General features: G+C 47.6%; 1 pseudogene; it reads left to right on the forward strand.

Moving 5' to 3' along the window:
* The first annotated feature begins 12334 nt into the window (after positions 1-12334).
* LOC137379905 (U2 spliceosomal RNA) lies at positions 12335-12443 on the forward strand (annotated as a pseudogene).
* The last annotated feature ends 8884 nt before the right edge of the window (positions 12444-21327 follow it).

The raw sequence follows: 21327 nt of genomic DNA on the forward strand, positions 1-21327 counted from the left end.
TATTGGCTGTTGCTCTGCGGCCATCCCCTTGTGCAGTTGCTATTGGCTGGTCGGACACCACGAATGGGAAGGCCGAGCGTCTCATTGGCTGAGGGCGATGAGGCCGAGCTGATGCTGCGCAGTTGGATCCGCTCTCAGCACTCTGCGGGAGACTGCAAGACCCAGCCAATTGGTTCCACCCCACAGCTCTGCAAATCGCGCAATGATTACAGCGCAGGAGGCCATTCGGCCCATCTTGTCCGCCGCGGCTCTTCGAAAGTGCAATTCACTGAGTACCATTCCGCCACCTTCTCCCTAACCTTGCGCATTCTTCCTTTTCATAGAATAATAGAAAGTTTACTGCACAGAAAGAGGCCCCTTTGCCCATCGTGTCTGTTCCAGCCGAAAAACAATCCACCTATTCTAATCCCACCTTCCAGCATTTAGTCCATCACCTTGCAGATTATGGCTCTTGACGTGCACATCCAGACTCCTTTCGAATGAGTTGAGGGTCTCTGCTTCAACTACTCTTTCAGGCAGTTCCAAACCCCCGCCACCCTCTGGGTAAAAATGTTTTTCCTCATCTTCCCTCTAATTCTTCTGCCAATCACTTTAAACCTATGCCCCTCGTCACTGACCTCCCTGCTCAGGTGAATATCTTCCTGCAGCCTACAGCTACCTTCCTCGCTATCTATCACACGAGCAATCTTTGTGTCGTCTGCAAACTTCTTGATCATGCCCCTTACATTTACATCCAAGTCGTTAATATACGCCACAAAAAGCAGGGGAATCAGTACTTATTCGTTCATGGGATGTAGGCGTTGCTGGCTAGACTAGCATTTATTACCCATCCCTAATTGCCCTTGAGAAGGTGCTGAGCTGCCTTCTTGAACCACTGCAGTCCATTTGAGGTTGGTACACCCACAGTGCTGTTAGGAAGGGAATTCCAGGATTTTTACCCAGCGACAGTGAAGGAACGACGATATAGTTCCAAGTCAGGACGGTGTGTGGCTTGGAGGCGAACTTGCAGGTGGGGGTGTTCCCATGCATTTGCTGCCCTTGTCTTTCTAGGTGGTAAAGGGTGCCAATCAAGTGGGCTGCTTTGTCCTGGATGGTGTCGAGCTTCTTGAGTGTTGTAGGAGCTGCACCCATCCAGGCAAGTGGAGAGCATTCCATCACACTCCTGACTTGTGCCTTGTAGATGGTGGACAGGCTTTGGGGAGTCAGGAAGTGAGTTTCTCGCCGCAGGATTCCGAGCCTCTGACCTTCTCTTGTAGCCACGGTATTTATATGGCTACTCCAGTTTCTAGTCAATGGTAACACCCAGGATGTTGATATTGGGGGATTCAGCGATGGTAATGCCATTGAATGCCAAGGGGAGATGGTTAGATTCCTGTTGGAGATGGTCATTGCTTGGCACTTGTGTGGCGCGAATGTTACTTGCCATTTATCAACCCAAGCCAGGATATTGTCCAGGTCTTGCTGCATTTCTACACGGACTGCTTCAATATCTGAGGAGTTGTGACCAGTGCTGAACATTCTGCAATCATCAGTGAACATCCCCACTTCTGATCTGATGATTGAAGGAAGGTCATTGATGAAGCAGCTAAAGATGGTTGGGCCTCGGACACTACCCTGAGGAACTCCTGCATTGATGTCCTGGTGCTCAGATGATTGACCTCCAACAAGCACAGCCATCTTCCTTTGCACTAGGTACAACTCCAACCAGTGGAGAGTTTTCCCCCTGATTTCCATTGATTCCAGTTTTGCTAAGGCTCCTTGATGCCATACTCAGTCAAATGCTGCCTTGATGTCAGGGGCAGTCATTCTCGTCTCACCTCTTGAGTTCAGCTCTTTTGTCCATGTTTGAACCAAGGCTGTAATGAGGTCAAGAGCTGAGTGGCCCTGGCAGAACCCAAATTGAGCATCAGTGAGCAGGTTATTGCTAAGCAAGTGCTGCTTGATGGCACTTTTGATGACACCTTCCATCACTTTCCTGATGATCGAGAATAGACTGATGTGAAGGCCTGCTCGGGTCTGCAAATAAAACCCAACTCGAGCCCAACAGAACCACATCCGACCCAGCCCAAGTCCTTTGACTTTTTTCCACGCCCAACCCGACCCAGCCACTGGAATATAATCAACTTTATTGAAGTGGTTGTGCTCTACCTTGGATGGAATCGCTCACTGCAGACTAGTGCGGACTCCAAATGCACATTTTCTGCCTTGACTGTCACTGTGTCCGACCAGGCCCGACCCGACCCCGAATGCCGGACCCGGAAGAGCGACCCGACCCTAACCCGACACATGTCATCGGCCTCGGGTCGGGTAGCCATGCTCTAGACTGATGGGGCAGTAATTGGCCAGGTTGGCTTTGTCCTGCCTTTTGTGGACAGGACATACCTGTGCAATTTTCCACATTGCTGGGTAGATGGCAGTGTTGTAGCTGTACTGGAAGAGCTTTGCTAGGGGCGCAGTAAGTTCTGGACCACAGGTCGTCAGGGCCCATAACCTTTGCAGTATCCAGTGCCTTCAGTCGTTTCTTGATATCACGCGGAGTGAATTGAATTGGCTGAAGAGGCATCTGTGATGCTGGGGACTTCAGGAGGAGGCCCAGATGGATCATCCACTCGGCCCTTCTGGCTGAAGATTGTTGCAAATGCTTCAGCCTTATCTTCTGCACTGATGTGCTGGGCTCCCCCATCATTGAGGATGGGGATACTTATGGAGCCACCTCCTCCAGTTAATTGTTTAATTGTCCACCACCATTCACGACTGGATGTGACAGGACTGCAGAGCTTAGATCTAATCCGTTGGTTGTGGGATCGCTTAACCCTGTCTATTACATGCTGCTTATGCTGTTTGGCATGCAAGTAGTCCTGGGTTGTAGCTTCACCAGGCTGACACCTTATTTTGAGGCAAAAACAAAAAATGCTGGAAAAACTCAGCAGGTCTGGCAGCATCTGTGGAGAGAGAAGCAAAGTTAACATTTCAGGTCAATGACCTTTCATCAGAACTGGCAACGGTTAGAAAAGAATTAGGTTTTAAGCAAGTGAAGGGGAGTGAGGTGGAGGAGAGAACAAGGGGGGAAGGTGTTTGATAGGGCAGGAGAGATTAAATAACAAAGCTGTCCTGGGACAAAGGCAAAGAGTGTGTTAATGCTTGTGGTGAAAGACAATTTGTCTCCACTGCAAATCTTCCCCAAGCCGGAAAAACATCCATTAACCACTACTCTCTGTTTCCTGTCACACAGCCAATTCCATATCCATGTTGTTACAGTCCTTTTTATTCCATGAGCTACGAGTTTTCTCACAGGTCTGTTGTGCAGCACTGTATCAAATGCCTTCTGGAAGTCCATGTACATCACATCAACAGCATTACCCTCATCAACCCTCTCTATTACCTCTTCAAAAAAATGGAGCCAGTTAGTTAAACAAATCCATGCTGGCTTTTCTTAATTAACCCACATTTGTCTATGTGACTATTAATTTTGACCCAAATTATTCTTTCTAGAAGTTTCCCCACCAACAAAGTTAAACTGACTGGCCTGTCATTGCTGGGCTTATCTTTACACACTTTTTTGAACAAGGATGTAACATTTGCAATTCTCCAGTCCTCTGGCACCGCCCCTGAGTCTAAAGAAGACTGGAAAATTATGGCTAGTGCCTCCGCAATTTCCACTCTCACTTCCCTCAGTATCCTTGGACACATCTCATCCAGTCCTGGTGCTTTATCAATTTTAAGTATAGACAGCCTATCTAATACCTCCTCCTTATCAATTTTAAATCATTCTAGTGTATTAATTACCTCCTCTTTCACCGTGGCCTGGGTAGCACCTTCTTCCTTGTAAATACAGATGCAAAGTGTTCACTTAGCACCTCAGCTATTCACCCTGCCTCCATGTGTAAATCCATTTTTTGTCCCTAATCGGCCCTACTCTGCCTCTTACCACCTTTTTACTATTTATATGCCGATAAAAGACTTTGGGATTCCGTTTTATGTTAGCCACCAGTCTCTTTTCATACTCCCTTTGCTTCTCTTATCTGCCTCTTCACTTCACTTCTGAACCTTCTATAATCCACCTGGCATCTGTCATAAGCACACTTTTTCTTCTTCAGCTTAATCTCTATCTCTTTTGTCATCCAGGAAGCTCGGGATTTATTTTCCCTACTTATCCCTTTCAAGGGAATAAACATTGATTGTGCCCGAACTATCTCTTCTTTGAAGATACCCATTGTTCAGCTACTGTTTATTCTGCAAACTTTTGATTCCAATTTATTTGGCCCAGATCCATTCTTACCCCATTGAAGTTGGCTTTCCCTCTGTTAATCATTCTTACTCCAGATTGCTCTTTGTCCTTTTCCATGTTTCCTTTTTCAATGTTTCCTTTTTGAAATATTTATCCAATTCCCTTTGTAAAGTTGCTACTGAATCTGTTTCGATCACCCTTTCAGGCAGTGCATTCCAGATCACATAGGATAGAAGTGCAGAAACAGACCATTCGGCCTAACCAGTTTATGCCAGCATTTATTCTCCACTTGAGCCACCTCCTCTCATTACTCATTTAAATCTATTCCCACAGAGCTGTTCATTATTCTGCCATTCACACTCTCTCTGGACAAATGCTTTGTCTTTTGCTACGACTCATCACTCCCTTTGTCTATTTTTCCATGATATCTTTGTCATTTAATCTCTCCTGCCCTCTGCCCTGTCACAGACATTCCCTTTAGTTCTTTATCCTCCCCTCCCTTCTTTCACTTGCTCAAAGCCTTTTCTAACCTTTGCCAGTTCTGATGAAGGATCACTGACCTGAAACGTTAACTGTTACTCTCTCCACAGAGGCTGCCAGACCTGCTGAGAATTTCCAGCACTTTCTGTTTTTATTTCATATTTCCAGCATCCACAGTATTTTGCTTTTATTTTACATTCAATGCACTGTTAGTCAAGCTAAAGAACACACATAAATATGGAGTTACAAGGAGCTTATACCTACAAATCACCCACAAATGGTCAGTTCAGCATTGATTGTAGTCTTCAGTGATTGGCCAAATCACCTCTCTCTTGATTACTGTCCCAAAATTCAAAAGTTACTGTCTTTTATACATTAAAGTTTCATCAGCATGTGCTATGTTGAGGGTGGATCCTCACCTTCCAATGTTTTTTGGCTGAGCTCGGTTCAGGTCAACCGAGTTGGCAATTTTCCAGATTTGTGAGTTGTCCTTATTAAGTCTGGGGATACAGACAGACACACATCTGGTTTTCAAGACCTTCAAGGTCTGTTTAGTAACTTTTGTAATAACTCTTCTTTGTTCTCTCTTTTATAACAGGGTCTGGCTTCCATGTGACAAAATTACTTCACTAAACATCTCACAGATCAGCAACTGAGGAACACAAGGTATTTCCCACCAGCCCCACTCCCAATGTCTCAAAGCATGATGGGGTCGGATTTTTAGTCAAGATTAAGCATTTTATATTATCATGGTTGGATAGCCTACTCAAGTCTCAACCATAAGCTATGGTTCTTCTCTCTATAGAGAGAATCTCTATAGATTCCATATCCTACATCCCTTCTCCCTCCTGCTATTCGCTTCAACCACTCCATGTAGCAGGGAGTTCCGCATTCTCACCACTCTTTGGGTAAAGACGTTTCTTCTGAATTCCCTATTGAAATTCCTGGTGACCATCTTATATTGATGGCCTCTACTAATGCTCTTCCCTACATGTGGAAACATTCTGTCTGTAACCACTCTATAGAAAAGCTTTCATAAATTTTGTCAAACAGGCCCCCACCTGCCAAGAATGAGGAATATTAATTTTGCCACATGAACATTAATTTTAAACTGTTACTGGAGTGAAGAAAGAACTGGATTTAAAAAAAAACACAGTGGATCCTTGGCTGGAGAGACATTTTTGCATATTAACAGACAGTACTTGGAAGGACAAAGGGGCTACTCCCTGCTCCAATATAATCCACAATGAACTTTTGATTATCAGACGTTGCGGGTGGAGGAGCTCCCATTCCAGGTTAACTGCTAAGATGGCCAAATACACAAACGGATGTGGTCATACCAGCTAGTCGCATGACTAACCTGCTGGACCACCTGAGTTTTTTTTTGAATTTCAACTTGCCACAGAGTTTTGAACTGGCAGAAAGGCCATGGCTCCTGGATTGAGAACATCTCTCTCCTGTCTGCTTCCATCTCTTTCGCATGGAACTGAAGACCCACTGAAGACACATGAACCCCAAGAGAGTAAAGTCTCGTACAGTGAGCAAGGTTTAAGAAGAGTACTGGGCCCCAACGAAAAGCAAGAATTACCTACAGGCAAGAACTACCTGCAAAAGGACTGCAGTGAACTTGAAGCACAGTAACAAGAAATTCTTCAGATGTTGCCTCAAACCTCTCCACTTTATTTTTCTTCTGCTCTTTTCTGCCCCATCTGCATTTGTGTATCGTGCATGCACGCTAGCATGGCCACATCGTGTATCCGTAGGCGTTAACCGAATTCGAGTTTAAGTTTTAACACATTTCACTGTTCTTTTTTAAACCTAAGAAAACCAGTTTGTGCTCATTTCTTTGCCTTGAACGGTGAACAAGAATTTACCAAGGGGGAGCTCAAAACGCAGTGTGTTTAAAATTAAACCCTGTTACAGTAAGAGCAGGTGAAGGCTGAAAGGGACACCTAGACACCCTTCTCACCTGGTCATAACAGGAATTTGGGTGCTAGCGTCCGGAATTGACCCACAGACAAACAAGAGAAATTGGAAGTGGGAAGCCAAATTGTTACCAATCAAAAAAAAGAGCAAGTTTTCAGTACAGGTTTTCTTGTGGCTGTGTGTGATTGAATACTAACATGTCTGCAACTGAAGCGAGTAGCTCTCCAAGCCAGGGTGAAGTAACTTGGGATAAGTTAAAAGCACTGTCTATGGAGGAGTTGAGGAAAATGATTGAGCAGTGTGGGATCACTGTACGTGGCAAGGCGAGGAAGGCTAGTGGCCAACCATTTTTCCCTTGAATCTGAAGAAGCAGAAGCAGTGTTAGGAGTAGGCCCAGACAGGGTACTGCTAGCAAAGATACAATTGGAACAGAGGAAACTTGAATTAGGAGACATGGAAAGAGAAAGAGAGAGCCTTCCAGAAGGAACGTGAAAAAAAATGAAAGGCAGGAGAGAGAGAGAGAAAGAATATTCCAGAAAGAATTCAAAGAAAGAGAGCTGAAGCGGCTTGGGTTAACTAGGGGGCGACAGAGTAACCCCAGTGGCCAATATGGAGGAGCATAATTCAGGGCTGGGTACAGAATTATTAAAACTAGCTCATCTAATCCCAAAATTCAATGAGTCAGATGTGGAAGAGTTTTTTGTGTCTTTTGTAAAACTGGCAAGGCAGCTAAAATGGCCAGCTGAGACCTGGTCACTTTTACTACAAAGCAAGCTAACTGGAAAAGCCCATGAGATTTATTCCCTGTTGCCAGATGAGAGTTCATCAAATTATGAACTGACCAAAAATGCTATCCTCGGGGCATATGAATTAGTACCCTGTTGAGCCTGTTAAGTCTCAAGCAAATAATGCAAGGCTGGATTGTATCTATTTTGATGCAAGGAATCTTACTAGTAAGGCAGATGAATTGAGGGATAAAAGCAAAATACTGCAAATGCTGGAAATCTAAAATAAGAAATGCTGGAAATACTCAGCAGGTCTGGCAGCATCTGTGGAGAGAGAAGCAGAGTTAACGTTTCAGGTCAGTGACCCTTCTTTAGAACGAGCAAATATTAGAAATGTAAAAGGTTATATAAGCAAGTAAAGCGGGGGTGGGGCAAGAGATGAATTGAGGGCGTTGTTAACACATGGGAATATGATATTATTGCTATCACTGAGACATGGTTGAGGGAAGGGCAGGACTGGCAGCTTAAAATCCCAGGGTATAGAATCTTCAGATGTGATAGGGGAGGGGGTAAAAGAGGAGGTGGCATTGCACTGTTGATTAAGGAGTCAATTACTGCAGTAAGGAGGGATGACATCTTAGAAGGTTCCTCTAATGAGGCCATATGGGTAGAACTTAAAAACAAAAAGGGGGCTGTTACTTGGCTGGGAGTGTACTACAGGCTTCCAAACAGTCAGGCAGCGGTAGAGGAGCAGATATGTAGGCAAATCTCAGAGAGGTGCAAAAATAATAGGGTAGTAATAGTAGGGGATTTCAACTTCCCCAATATTAGAGGGGAGTGTATTAGTGCAAAAAGCTTAAAGGGGGCGGAATTCTTCAAGTGCATTCAGGAGAGCTTTTTGAGCCTGTACCTAGAGAGTCCCACAAGAGGAGGAACGGTACTGGACTTAAACCTAGGGAATGAAGCCGGACAAGTGGTAGAAGTGTCAGTGGGGGAGCATTTCGGGGATAGTGACCATAACTCAGTAAGATTTAAAGTTGTTATGGAAAAGGACATAGAGGGGCCAGAAATAAAGGTACTGAATTGGGGGAAGGCAGATTTCAATATGATAAAACAGGATCTGGCCAAAGTGAACTGGGAGCAGCTTCTTATAGGAAAGTCTACATCAGACCAGTGGGAGTCATTTAGAAAGGAAATTGTGAGGGTTCAGGTGCAGCATGTTCCTGTAAAGGTGAAGAGTAGGACCAACAGGTCAAGGGAACCCTGGATGTCAAGGGATATAAAGGATTGGATAAGGAAAAAAAAAAGAGGCGTCAGGCAGATTCAGAGTGCTGAAAACAGCAGAGGCCCGAGAGGAGTATAGAAAGTGTAGGGGGGGTACTTAAAAAAAGTAATTAGGAGAGCGAAGAGGGGGCATGAAAAATCACTGGCAGACAAGATAAAGGAAAATCCCAAGGCATTTTATAAGTATGTTAGGGGCCCATTAGGGATCAAAGAGGCAATCTGTGTGTGGAGCCAGAGGACATAGGTGAGGTTTTGAACGATTACTTTTCACCTGTGTTCACTATGGAGAGGGACAATGTAGGTGTAGTGATCAGGGAAGGGGATTGTGATATACTTGATCAAATTAGCATTGAAAAGGAGGAAGTATTAGCTGTATTAGTGGGCTTAAAAGTGGATAAATCCCCAGGCCCAGATGAGATGTATCCCAGGCTGTTATGTGAGGCAAGGGAGGAGATAGTGGGGGCTCTGACACAAATTTTCAGATCCTCTCTGCCACAGGAGAGGTGCCAGAGGACTGGAGTACAGCGAATGTGGTACCATTATTCAAGAAGGGTAGCAGGGATAAACCAGGTAATTACAGGCCGATGAGTCTAACATCAGTGGTAGGGAAATTATTGGAAAAAATTCTGAGAGACAGGATTAATATCCACTTGGAGAGGCAGGGATTGATCTGGGATAGTCAGCATGGCTTTGTCGGGGAGATCGCGTCGAACAAATTTGAATGAATTTTTTGAGGAGGTGACTAGATGTGTAGATGAGGGTAAAGCAGTTGATGTGTTCTACATAGACTTCAATAAGGCTTTTGATAAGGTCCCGCATGGGAGATTGGTTAAGAAGGTAAGAGCCCATGGGATCCAGGGTAATTTGGCAAATTGGATTCAAAATTGGCTTAGTGGCAGGAGGCAGAGGGTGATGGTCGAGGGTTGTTTTTGCGAGTGGAAGCCTGTGACCAGTGGTGTACCACAGGGATCGGTGCTGGGACCCTTACTGTTTGTAGTGTACATTAATGATTTAGACGTGAATATAGGAGGTATGATCAGTAAGTTCGCAGACGACATGAAAATTGTGATGTCGTAAATAGTGAGGAGGAAAGCCTTAGATTCCAGGACGATATAGTTGGGCTGGTCACATGGGCGGAGCAGAACAAAGAACAAAGAAAATTACAGCACAGGAACAGGCCCTTCGGCCCTCCAAGCCTGTGCTGATCCAGATCCTCTATCTAAACATGTCGCCTATTTTCTAAGGGTCTGTATCTCTTTGCTTCCTGCTCATTCATGTATCAGTGGCAGATGGCGTTTAATCCTAAGAATGTGACGTGATGCATTTTGGGAGGACTGACAAGGCAAGGGACTATATAATGGATGGTAGGACCCTAGGAAGTACAGAGGGTCAGAGGGACCTTGGAGTGCTTAGGAAGGCATACGGGATACTTGCCTTTATTAGCTGAGTCATAGAATATAAGAGCAGGGAGGTTATGATGGAGCTGTATAAAATGCTGGCTAGGCCACAGCTGGAGTACTGTGTACAGTTCTGGTCACCACACTATAGGAAGGATGTGATTGCACTGTAGAGGGTGCAGAGGAGATTCACCAGGATGTTGCCTGGGCTGGAGCATTTCAGCTATGAAGAGAGACTGAAAAGGCTAGGGTTGTTTTCCTTAGAGCAGACAAGGCTGAGGGGGGACATGATTGAGGTATACAAAAGTATGAGGGGCATTGATAGGATAGATAGGAAGAAACCTTTTCCCTTAGCAGTGAGGTCAATAATCAGGGTGCATAGATTTAAGGTAAGGGGCAGGAAGTTTAGAGGGGATTTGAGGAAGAATTTATTCACCCAGAGGGTGGTTGGAATCTGGAACACACTGCCTGAAGGGCTGGTAGAGGCAGGAACACTCATGACATTTCAGAAGTATTCAGATGAGCACTTGAAACACCATAGCATACAAGGCTACGGGCCAAATGCAGGGAAATGGGATTAGTTTGGTTGGCGCAGGCGCGTTGGGCTGAAGGGCCTGTTTCTGTGCTGTAAAACTCTATGACTCTACCAAAGCCTATCGCCAAAACTTAAGGACCCTCAAGAAGCAAGCTAATCAAACCTTTCTGGAGTTTCAAAGAAGTAAGCAGCTGGCTTTTGACCAGTGGCTGAAGGCTGTTAAAATACAGCTCAGCTATGCGAATCTCGGGGAAGTAAAATTTAAAAACTCTCTCCCATTCTCAATAAAGACCCATATAGAGGAGCAGCGGGTTCAGGGAGACCGTTCTGGCCGATGAGTTTGCTTTAATTTATAAGTCGGTTTCCCAGGGGAGAATCTTTCCTAATCACTGCCATAAATCCGAAAAGGACAAAAGGTGGGAAGGCAATATCCACCCAGGCAGTCCTGGGAGAGAAAGGAAAGCAGGAGACACAGGGGGCCCTCCTCCAGCCAAAAAGGAAGGTGCTGTGAGCATGAGTGAGACCCGGAGACCTGTGTGCTTCCGTTGTAATAAAGCAGGGCATTTAAAAGCTGACTGCTGGAAACAAAAGGGAAAACCAGTAGTGTTAATCAGGGCACACCCGCTCAGTGAAGACGGGGCCCTGATGGAAATCACAGCAGAACGAGCTGTGGCTTTAACTGCAGTAAGAGTGTAACCCAGGAAGCTTACTACGGCCAGTGCAGGAAAAGCTAATAGGATTCCTGAAGGTTATCAGGGTTTTATGTCTGCAGAGAAAGTAACCCCATACCCCTTGAGTGGGGCAAGCAAGCCCATAGTGATTCTCAGGGACACAGGGGCGACTAGATCCCTTTTACTGGGAAAAAGCCTGACCTTTCCGTCAGAGAGTGCAGTGAAGACCAGAATGGTGATGAATGATATTGGAGGGCTGTGTATGCCTGTACCTGTGCACCTGGAGTGTGATCTAGTTTTGGGACCGGTGACCATAGGGATTGTCCCTAGTTTGCCTGTGGACGCGGTTGACCTGCTCCTCGGTAATGATTTGGCAGGGGTGAAGGTGGTAACTCCCCCCCAGTAGTGAAAAAAAGAAAGATTGCAGGAGGTCAGAGAGACAGGGTAGTGGTGGGAGACGGACCCCTGCAGGCGTAGACGCCATTTTTAAAGAGCTTCAAGCCCTTAGAAGAAATTAGAATCTTTAAAGGAACAGTATTTAACATTGTCTTTAAAAAATTAAATTAAATTAAAAGCTGGAGGCCCTTTTCAACACCCCCACCGCCAATGTTTAACTTTGGGCCTATCGACCCAAAATAAACTTTAGTCCCAACCCGAACTTACCCTCCCCCACCCCATCCTCGTTACCTTTGCCCTTCAACCCCTTCGCACCATCCCTTCTGCCAATACAAAGTGTTTTCCCCGCTCCCTCCCCCACTCCTCTGCCCTGATAATTTCAGTCCTCCCCCTCCCCACCGGTGTATAGCCTTGGAACTCCGAACCGAGTTCCGAAGGCACGGAAATTCCAGCCAGTGGTCGTATTATTGGCATGAGACTGCACCAGGACAAGATAACTTAATTTGCATGTGTTTAAATGACTTTCGATAGTAAAATGAAGGCCCCGCCGCCATGCAGCGGGCGGGGGGAGGCTGCACAGAGGCCTCACCGCCACCAGTAAAATGTGGTGGGACCTTCTCGGTGTCAGGGGTTGTGGCAGGCCTCTCCCGGAAGAATTTTCTGGGCCCTCCCGCCACCACCCCCGACGTCAGATCGCTTCTCGGCCTTTTGGCTAAGATCAAGTGTCGTATCTGTTCTTATCAGTGCTTACTTGGTTGAGAAGAGACCATGATCATTGCCTTTTGATCCTGGGGAAGCTTTGAGTAAAATGGCTAAAACCAATTTTCGAGCTTCGGGCCTGGGAGTGCGCAACACCGTTCGGGTGGTCGTGAAGGACAAGGAAGGAGATGCACCGGTCGATCGCACCTTCTTCATCAAGAAAATTCTCTTCGATTGCTGCAGATTTCAAGCGACGGACGTCTTCTGCCTGCAGGATTTCCCCAGCAGTGGATACTTCGACGTGACGTTCCGGAACGTGGCGGGATGCATCAAGTTCCTGAAGGTGTTCAAGGAGAAAGGGGACCGGGCGCCACTGTCGCTCCTCACAGCGGAGCCGCTCTTCACGCTTCCGTCACAACGGGACTGGGTGGTGACCATTCACCTCGCCAGGTACGTCGAGGTGGCCGGCAGCAGCACTGATGTCAAGGACCCCTTTGGGATCTGGACCAGCAAGCGGCAGGTCAAGGTGACCTTGAAGGTAGATCCCAGTGGAGCCATCATCCACCCTCCCTCCAGCTTCGCTACCGGGGGAAGTCGAGGCTTCTTGGTCTACGCTGGGCAGCCCAGAGTTTGCCGCACCTGTGGCAAATCTGGTCACATGGCGGCCAACTGCAGCACGGTTGTTTGCAAGAACTGCAAGGAGGAAGGCCATCAGACCAAGGACTGTAAGCAGACTAAGTGTTGCAACTTGTGCGGTGCGGCAGGCCATCTCTACAAAACCTGCCCCAAACGCTGCCTCAGTTATGCTCAGGCGGCAAGGTCCAAGGAAAGGCCGGGAGAAGGTTCGACGAAGGCGTCCGGTGTTCGAAAGGAGACCAGCAACCTTCTCCGCAGTGAGGAACTTCAGCCTGAGAAGGAGAAGGAAGGGGAGGCAGCTGAAACCAGCGACCCAGCAACGACCCAGCGCCCGGAAACCCCTCCTCCACAGACAGATTCAATGGAGGAGGAGGCAGTGGATGGACAAACAGGTCAGTGGCAAGTGGTCCAGAGGAAAACCACAAAGAAAAAACATCCCAAAGCGGAACAGGCCACCACCCAAACCAGTGGCAAGAGGAGGCTACCTTCTGAATCAGACTGCAACAACTCCTCTTCACTGGAGGGGGGAATGCTGGAACGACAGCCCCTTCAAAAGAGGTGGCAGAACTCCAAGGAGATGGAAGATAAAGCATCCCAGCCCCCGGGCACTGGAAGCTGTGATGGGCCCGGCGTGCCCCAACCCCAAAGCGCCACACGTAACAACGTGGCCAACGCATCTCAGCTCCGGGTCACCGGGAGCAAAGACACGTCTGGCGCACCTCAGCTCCGGGAAGCCGGGAGCAGTGATGTTTTCGAGGAGGAACAGATGGAAGCAGCTGAGGACAACCCAATCCCCTCTGCCTACAAGACCCCCCCGATGTCACCCCAGCGGAACAAACACTGCATGAAAAAGCAGGAGGGGTTTCTGAGCCCAACCAACGTGAAACTGCTTGCGCACACGATGGGTATGTAGGAACATCCCGAAGGACTGGGACTAGCAAGGACAAATGGTATGGGAAGCAACAACTAACTTTAAAAAATGGGTGCAAGAATTGCTTCCATTAATATGCGTAGCATTAAATCTACTACGCGATGTGTTTCAACCTTGGATTACCTCGTCAAGGTCAAAGCTGACCTACTGTTTCTGCAGGAGTGTGGAATACCACACCTCAGCACCTACAGGCAGTGGTCGCGATGGTGGTCCCACGGGCAATCGATCTGGTCGGGGGGTAATGATTGCCGTTCCTCCGGCCTGGGTATTCTGCTGCGGGGAGGTAACTTCACCATCTCCGAAGTTAAGGAGGTGGTGGGCGGTCGCCTCCTCGTAGCAGACGTGATGTACAACAACGCTCCGCTCCGGTTGATCAATGTGTACGCCCTGGTTCAATGCAGCGAGCGGCTGACCGTCTTCCAGCAGCTCCCACTGCTGCTGGTGACGTCCATGCCGGTCATCCTAGGCGGTGACTTCAACTGCATCATCGATGCGGCTGGACGATCCGGCAGTGACGACAGAAAACTGGATGCTACGTCCAGATTCCTAATGGAAACAGTTAAAGATGCCAAACTGCACGACGTCTTCAGCAAACCTGCAGACGGAGCGCAGCGCAGATACACATGGTCAGGATCGGACGGGTCTGCCCATTCCAGGATTGACTTCCTGTTTGTGTCCCGTGCTGTCACGGTCGGATCCACCGACGTCAAGCCGGTGTTCTTCTCCGACCACTGCCTCTTACTGGCCGACTGTCACTTACAGGACGACCAGCGGGTTAGCAGAGGGACGTGGAAGCTCAATGCTACACTGCTGACCCCAGAGAACGTTGAGGAACTCAAAAGGGATTACAAAGGTTGGAGGACCGTGAAACCCCTCTTTGAGTCTCCAGTTCACTGGTGGGAAGCGATTAAGGAGAACATCAAGAGGTTCTTCATCCACAAAGGTGTTCAGAGGGCGAGAGAGAGACAGAGGGAAATATCCCGACTCCAGAAAAGTATGCAAAATCTGCTCCGGTTGCAGTCAACGGGGGTCGAGGTCAAGGAGGACCTCCAAGAGGTGAAGAGCCAGCAGGCCTCATTCTTTGCCAAGGAGGCCTCCAAGATCATCTTCCGGTCCAGAGTCCGCTCCATCGAGCAGGATGAGACGTGCTCGCATTACTTCTTCCAAAAGGTACACACAGAGAGCTCTGTTATCAGCAGCCTGAAGGAAGAAGATGGCTCGGTAACGTCTTCGCAGTCCGACATACTAAGGATCAGCAAATCCTTTTATGCTGGGCTATATGACACGAAGCCCACAGACAGCAGAGCCTCCCAGTCCTTCCTGTCATCTATCACAGAGGTCTTAGATGACAGCAGGAGGGAGAGACTGGACAAGCCGCTAACTCTGGACGAGCTGACAAAGGCCGTCGAGTCCTTCGAGACGAGTAAAACTCCCGGAAGCGACGGCTTACCGGTCGAGTTGTACTCGGCCCTGTGGGACTGGGTCAGCCCGGACCTGCTGGAAGTATACGAGAGTATGCTCCTGGCCGGCAGCATGTCAGAATCTATGAGGAAAGGCATCATCATCCTCATTTACAAGCAGAAGGGGGAGAGGGCAGAAATCAGAAATTGGCGGCCCATCTCACTGCTTAATGTTGATTACAAGATTCTGTCCAAAGTCATAGCCAGTCGAGTCAAATCTGCTCTGGAGTTGGTGATTCACCCCGATCAGACCTGCACTGTACCCGGCAGGAAGATCTCTGATAGTCTCGTGCTACTCAGGGATACGATCGCCTATGTACGGGACAGGAGGGTGGACACCTGCCTCATCAGCGTGGACCAGGAGAAGGCTTTTGACAGGATATCGCACACCTACATGATGGACGTGCTTTCCAAAATGGGGTTTGGGGAGGGAATCTGCAATTGGATCCAACTGCTCCACACAAACATCAGTAGCGCAGTCTCAATCAACGGGTGGGAATCGGAAAGTTTCCCGATCAAATCTGGAGTCAGACAGGGCTGTCCTCTCTCCGCGGTCTTGTTTGTTTGCTGTATTGAACCCTTTGCTGAGTCTATTAGGAAGGATGCGAGCATAAGAGGGGTGACAATCCCAGGCAGCGGAGGCACTCAGGTCAAAACCTCCCTGTACATGGATGACGTCGCCGTCTTCTGCTCGGATCCGCTGTCCGTGCGCAGACTGATGAGCATCTGCGACCAGTTCGAACTGGCCTCGGGAGCCAAAGTTAACCACGGCAAGAGCGAGGCCATGTTCTTTGGGAACTGGGCTGACCGATCCTTTGTCCCCTTCACCGTCAGGTCAGATTACCTGAAGGTGCTGGGGATATGGTTCGGAAGGGCCGGGATGCACCAAAACCTGGGAGGAGCGAGTAGCCAAGGTACGACAAAAGTTGGGCATGTGGGGGCAGCGATCTCTCTCCATTGTGGGTAAGAACCTGGTCATCAGGTGCGAGGTGCTCACATTGTTGCTGTACGTGGCGCAGGTCTGGCCCATACCCCACTCCTGTGCTCTGTCAGTCACCCGAGCCATTTTCCGCTTCATCTGGGGATCTAAAATGGACCGGGTCCGGAGGGACACGATATTCAAATCTCTGGACAAGGGCGGGAAAAATGTACCCAACGTGGCCCTCATCCTGATGGCCACCTTCATGTGTGGCTGCATCAAGCTGTGTGTAGATCTCAAGTATGCAATCTCCAAGTGTCACTAAGTGCTGAGGTTCTATCTGTCCCCGGTGTTGTGAAGGATGGGCCTGGTCACATTGCCGCGGAACGCTCCATGCAGTTGGACCGTGCTGTACCACCTATCCTTCGTGGAGCAGTTTCTGCGGGAAAACACCTTTGACCACCGGTCCATCAGGCAGTGGTCTGCACGGAATGTCCTCAAGGCCCTCCGGGAAAAGGAGACGGGGAATCCTGTCAGATGGTTCCCCGAGCAGACCGCCAAAGTCATTTGGCGGAATGCCTCATCACCAGAACTTTCAAACAAGCACCAGTTCCGAAGAAGGGTCACTGACCCGAAACGTTAACTCTGCTTCTCTTTCCACAGATGCTGCCAGACCTGCTGAGTGATTCCAGCATTTCTTGTATTTGTCAGTTCCGAAGAAGGGTCACTGACCCGAAACGTTAACTCTGCTTCTCTTTCCACAGATGCTGCCAGACCTGCTGAGTGATTCCAGCATTTCTTGTTTTTGTGACCAAGATGTAGCTTGGCTGGTGGTGAGAAGGGCTGTGGTGGGGAAGAGACGGTTGCCCACCTCCTCCTGGAATGTGTCTTTGCAAAGCAGGTGTGGAAAGAGATGCAATGGTTTTTGTCGAGGTTCATCCCAAGCAGCTCTGTGACACAGGAGTCTGTGCTCTCCGGGCTGCTCCCAGAGACACACACCGAGACAAACATCAACTGCTGCTGGAGGACTATCAATTCGGTGAAAGACGCCCTTTGGTCTGCCCAAAACTGCCCAGCACGCTGAGGGACGCACTAAAGCTTGGGGCAGCCGCAGCAAAGGCTCAATGGGAAAAGACCACAGTGTAAGGTCCCCCCACCAAGCTGAACTGAGGGGCTGGATCCATGGGAAACCCCTCGAACTGTATCAGGAAAATTTTGTGTGCTGTAAATGTAAAAATGTATATGGCATGACAATGAAATGGAAGGGTTGTGAGGCAACTCATGATTGTATAGAAGGAACTGATCACCTTTGCACTGTTTGTATTTTTTGACTTGGTGCTGTTTTAAACTGTTTGGGAATGTAATTTTTTACAGATTTTTATGAATAAAGTATATTTTGGAAATAAAAAAAAAGTCAGAGGGCTAGTAAAATTCAGCCCTGAGTCTCTGCTCCTTTTAAATAGCTAGTGCTGGGGATACTTGTTCCCAGTCTCTGCTCCTTTTAAATTGCTGTTATCATGTTTATGGACATGCTGTAATCATGAAGTGGACAATAGGCTTTCAAAAGCAAACAGTACATTCAACAGACTCTACAAACGAGTGTGGAGCAGCCACAGCCTCAGAGCACAGACTAAACTCAAAGTGTTCAAAGCCATAGTCCTCACCACCCTTCTGCATGGCGCCGAGTCATGGGTTCTATACTGCCGTAATGTACACATTCTAGAGCACTTCCATCAACACTGCCTCCGCAGCATCCTCAAGGTCCGCTGGCAGGACGGCATCACAAACATTGAAGTCCTGGAAACAGCCAGCATCACCAGCATCGAGGCCATCCTCCTGCAAAGCCAACTGCGTTGGGTGGGTCACATTGTTCAGATGGACAACAATTGCCTGCCCAAAATCATGTTGTCTGGAGAGCTGACCAAGTGTAAAAGGAACAGAGGGGCCCCATGCAAAGGTTTCAAGGACTCCCTGAAGAGGTCCCTCTCTGTGTGCCACATCAATCATTGCCAGTGGGAAGCGCAGGCCAGATTGTGATGCCTGGAGATGCTACATCAGGAGGGCTATGGACCTTTGAGACTGAGCGAAGAACTGGCATGAAGGAGGAAAGGAGAAGGATAGATCCAATTGCCCCCTGCAGTGACTACACCTTCACTTGTACCCGCCGTGGGAGATCTGGCGGTCATGGATAGGCCTGACTAGCCAGCAATGGGCCTGTAACCGATGACTACAACCTTCCCAAAATCTTCGTCTGCGAAGAAATGCCAAGAGGCAAGAGAAGAGAATCATGTTTATGATCGCTGATACCTAGGCGCTGCCTTACTGTACATTGTTGTCTACTTTTGGCTTGTTATTCAATCACTAAATCTAAGACAGCTGTCGTCTTGTTTGTTCAAAAACATATTGCTCCAGAAAACTGACTCAAAAATATTTAAGAAATTCACCATCTTTGGGACTTAAGCTGTTCTGCTTCTCCCAGTCTTTGTGAAAATTAAACTCTCCCATTATATCCACACTAGTTTTGCAATCAGCTTCTCAGATCTCTGTATTCATGCCTCCTGTTTCTTCATAATTGGTATTAGGAAGTCTGTAGACAACTCCTACCAAAGCCTTGCATCTTTTTCTATTCTTCAATTCCACCCAGCTATGACTCAGTTGGTAGCACTCTTGCCTGAGTCAGAACGTTGTGGGTTCAAATCCCACCCCAGGACTGGAGCACAAAAAGCAAGGCTGACACTCCAGTACTGTGGGAATGTTGCACTGTTGAAGGTGTCATCTTTTGGATGAGCTGTTAAAACTGAAGTCCCATCTGGCCTCTCAGGTGGACATAAAAGATCCACCGGCACTATTTTGAAGAAGAGCAGGGGAGTTATCTCTGGTATAAAAACAAGAAGTGTTGGAAATACTCAACAGGTCTGGCAGCATCTGTGGAGAGAGAAGCAGAGTTAACGTTTCAGGTCAGTGACGCTTCATCAGAACTGACAAATATTAGAAATGTAAAAGGTTTTAAGCAAGTCAAGTAGGGGTGGGGCAAGAGATAACAAAAGAGAAGGTGTTGACAAGATCACAGAGAATAACTGACCAGAAGGTCATCGAGCAAAGGTAAACGGTATGTTAATGGTGTTCTGAAAGACAAAGCGTTAGTACACCCTCTCTGTGGTGAATGGGGGGTGATGTGGTGTGGGGGTGTGTGGGGGTTGCGGTGGGGGTGGGGGTGGGGTATAATCAATTCTGAGGAGAATGCAACAAATTACAGGAGGACATTAATAAACTTGTAGAATGGGAAAATAATTGGAAAATGAATTTTAACACAGATAAATGTGAGGTCGTGTCTTTTGGTAGGGAGAATAGGGAGGTCACCTATTACTCAGAAGGTGCGAGTCTAGATGGGGTAGAGGAACAAAGGAATCTCAGAGTACAAATACACCAATCACTAAAAAAAAATGAAAAAAGTAAACAAAGTACTAAGGTTTATTTCTAGAGCAATAGAATTGAAAAGTAGGGATTTTATGCTAAACCTGTATCAAACCTTGATTAAACCACACAGAGTACTGTGTGCAGTTCTGATCGCCATATTATAAAAAGGATATGGAGAACTGGAGAGTGTGCAGAGAAGACTGACAGGGTGATACCAGAAACATGAGGTACACATATGTGGAAAGGATGAACAGGCTGGGTCACACCTTTGCCCACCGGTCCATCAGGCAGTGGTCTGCACGGAATGTCCTCAAGGCCCTATGGGAAAAGGAGACAGTGGATCCTGTCGGATGGTTCCCCGAGCAGACCGTCAAAGTCATTTGGCGGTCTGCCTCATCACCAGAACTTTCAAACAAGCACCAAGACGTAGCTTGGCTGGTGGTGAGAAGGGCCCTCCCCGTCGGATCCATCATGCACACCCGAAGTCTCGCCCCCTCCGCACAGTGTCCCCGCGTTGGCTGTGGTGGGGAAGAGACGGTCGCCCACCTCCTCCTGGAATGTGTCTTTGCAAAGCAGGTGTGGAAAGAGATGCAGTGGTTTTTGTCGAGGTTCATCCCAAGCAGCTCTGTAACACAGGAGTCTGTGCTCTACGGGCTGTTCCCAGGGACGCACACCGAGACAAACATCAACTGCTGCTGGAGGACTATCAATTCGGTGAAAGACGCCCTTTGGTCTGCCCGAAACTTGCTGGTCTTCCAGCGCAAAGAGTTGTCCACCACCGAATGTTGCAGACTGGCACATTCCAAGGTCCAGGACTACGTGCTGAGGGACGCACTAAAGCTTGGGGCAGCCGCAGCAAAGGCTCAATGGGGAAAGACCACTGTGTAAGGTCCCCCCACCAAGCTGAACTGAGGGGCTGGATCCATGGGAAACCCCTCGAACTGCATCGTTAATATTTTCATTTGCTGTAAATGTAAAACGGTTTTTGGCATAACAATTGTGAAATGGAAGGGTTGTGAAGAAACTCATGTTAGTAAAGAAGGAAACTGATCTCCCTTGCAATGTTTGTATTTTTTGGTGCTGTTTGAAACTGTTTGGCAATGTAATTTTTGCAGATTTTTATGAATAAAGTATATTTTGGAAAAAAAAAATGAACAGGCTGGGTCATTTCGAACTGTATCGGGAAAATTTTCATTTGCTGTAAAATGTAAAAATGTATATGGCATGAGAAATGAAATGGAAGGGTTGTGAGGCAACTCATGATTGTATTGAAAGAAACTGACCTCCTTTGCTCTGTTTGTATTTTTTGACTTGGTGCTGTTTGAAACTGTTTGGTAACGTATTTTTTACAGATTTTTATGAATAAAGTATATTTTGGAAATAAAAAAAATGAACAGACTGGGTCTCTTTTAATAGAGTCATTTATGGCACAGAAGGCCATTTGGCCCATCGAGTCTATGCTGGCTCTCCATAGAGCAATCCAGTCAGTCCCATATTCCCATAACCCTGCAGGTTTATTTCCTTCCAGTGCCCATCTAATTTCCTTTTGAAATCATTGATGGTCTCCATTTCCACCACCCTCATAGGCAGTGAGTCCTCGGTCATTACCACTCTCTGTGTAAA

Source organism: Heterodontus francisci, chromosome 18 (assembly GCF_036365525.1).
Source record: "Heterodontus francisci isolate sHetFra1 chromosome 18, sHetFra1.hap1, whole genome shotgun sequence".
Classification (NCBI taxonomy): domain Eukaryota; kingdom Metazoa; phylum Chordata; class Chondrichthyes; order Heterodontiformes; family Heterodontidae; genus Heterodontus; species Heterodontus francisci.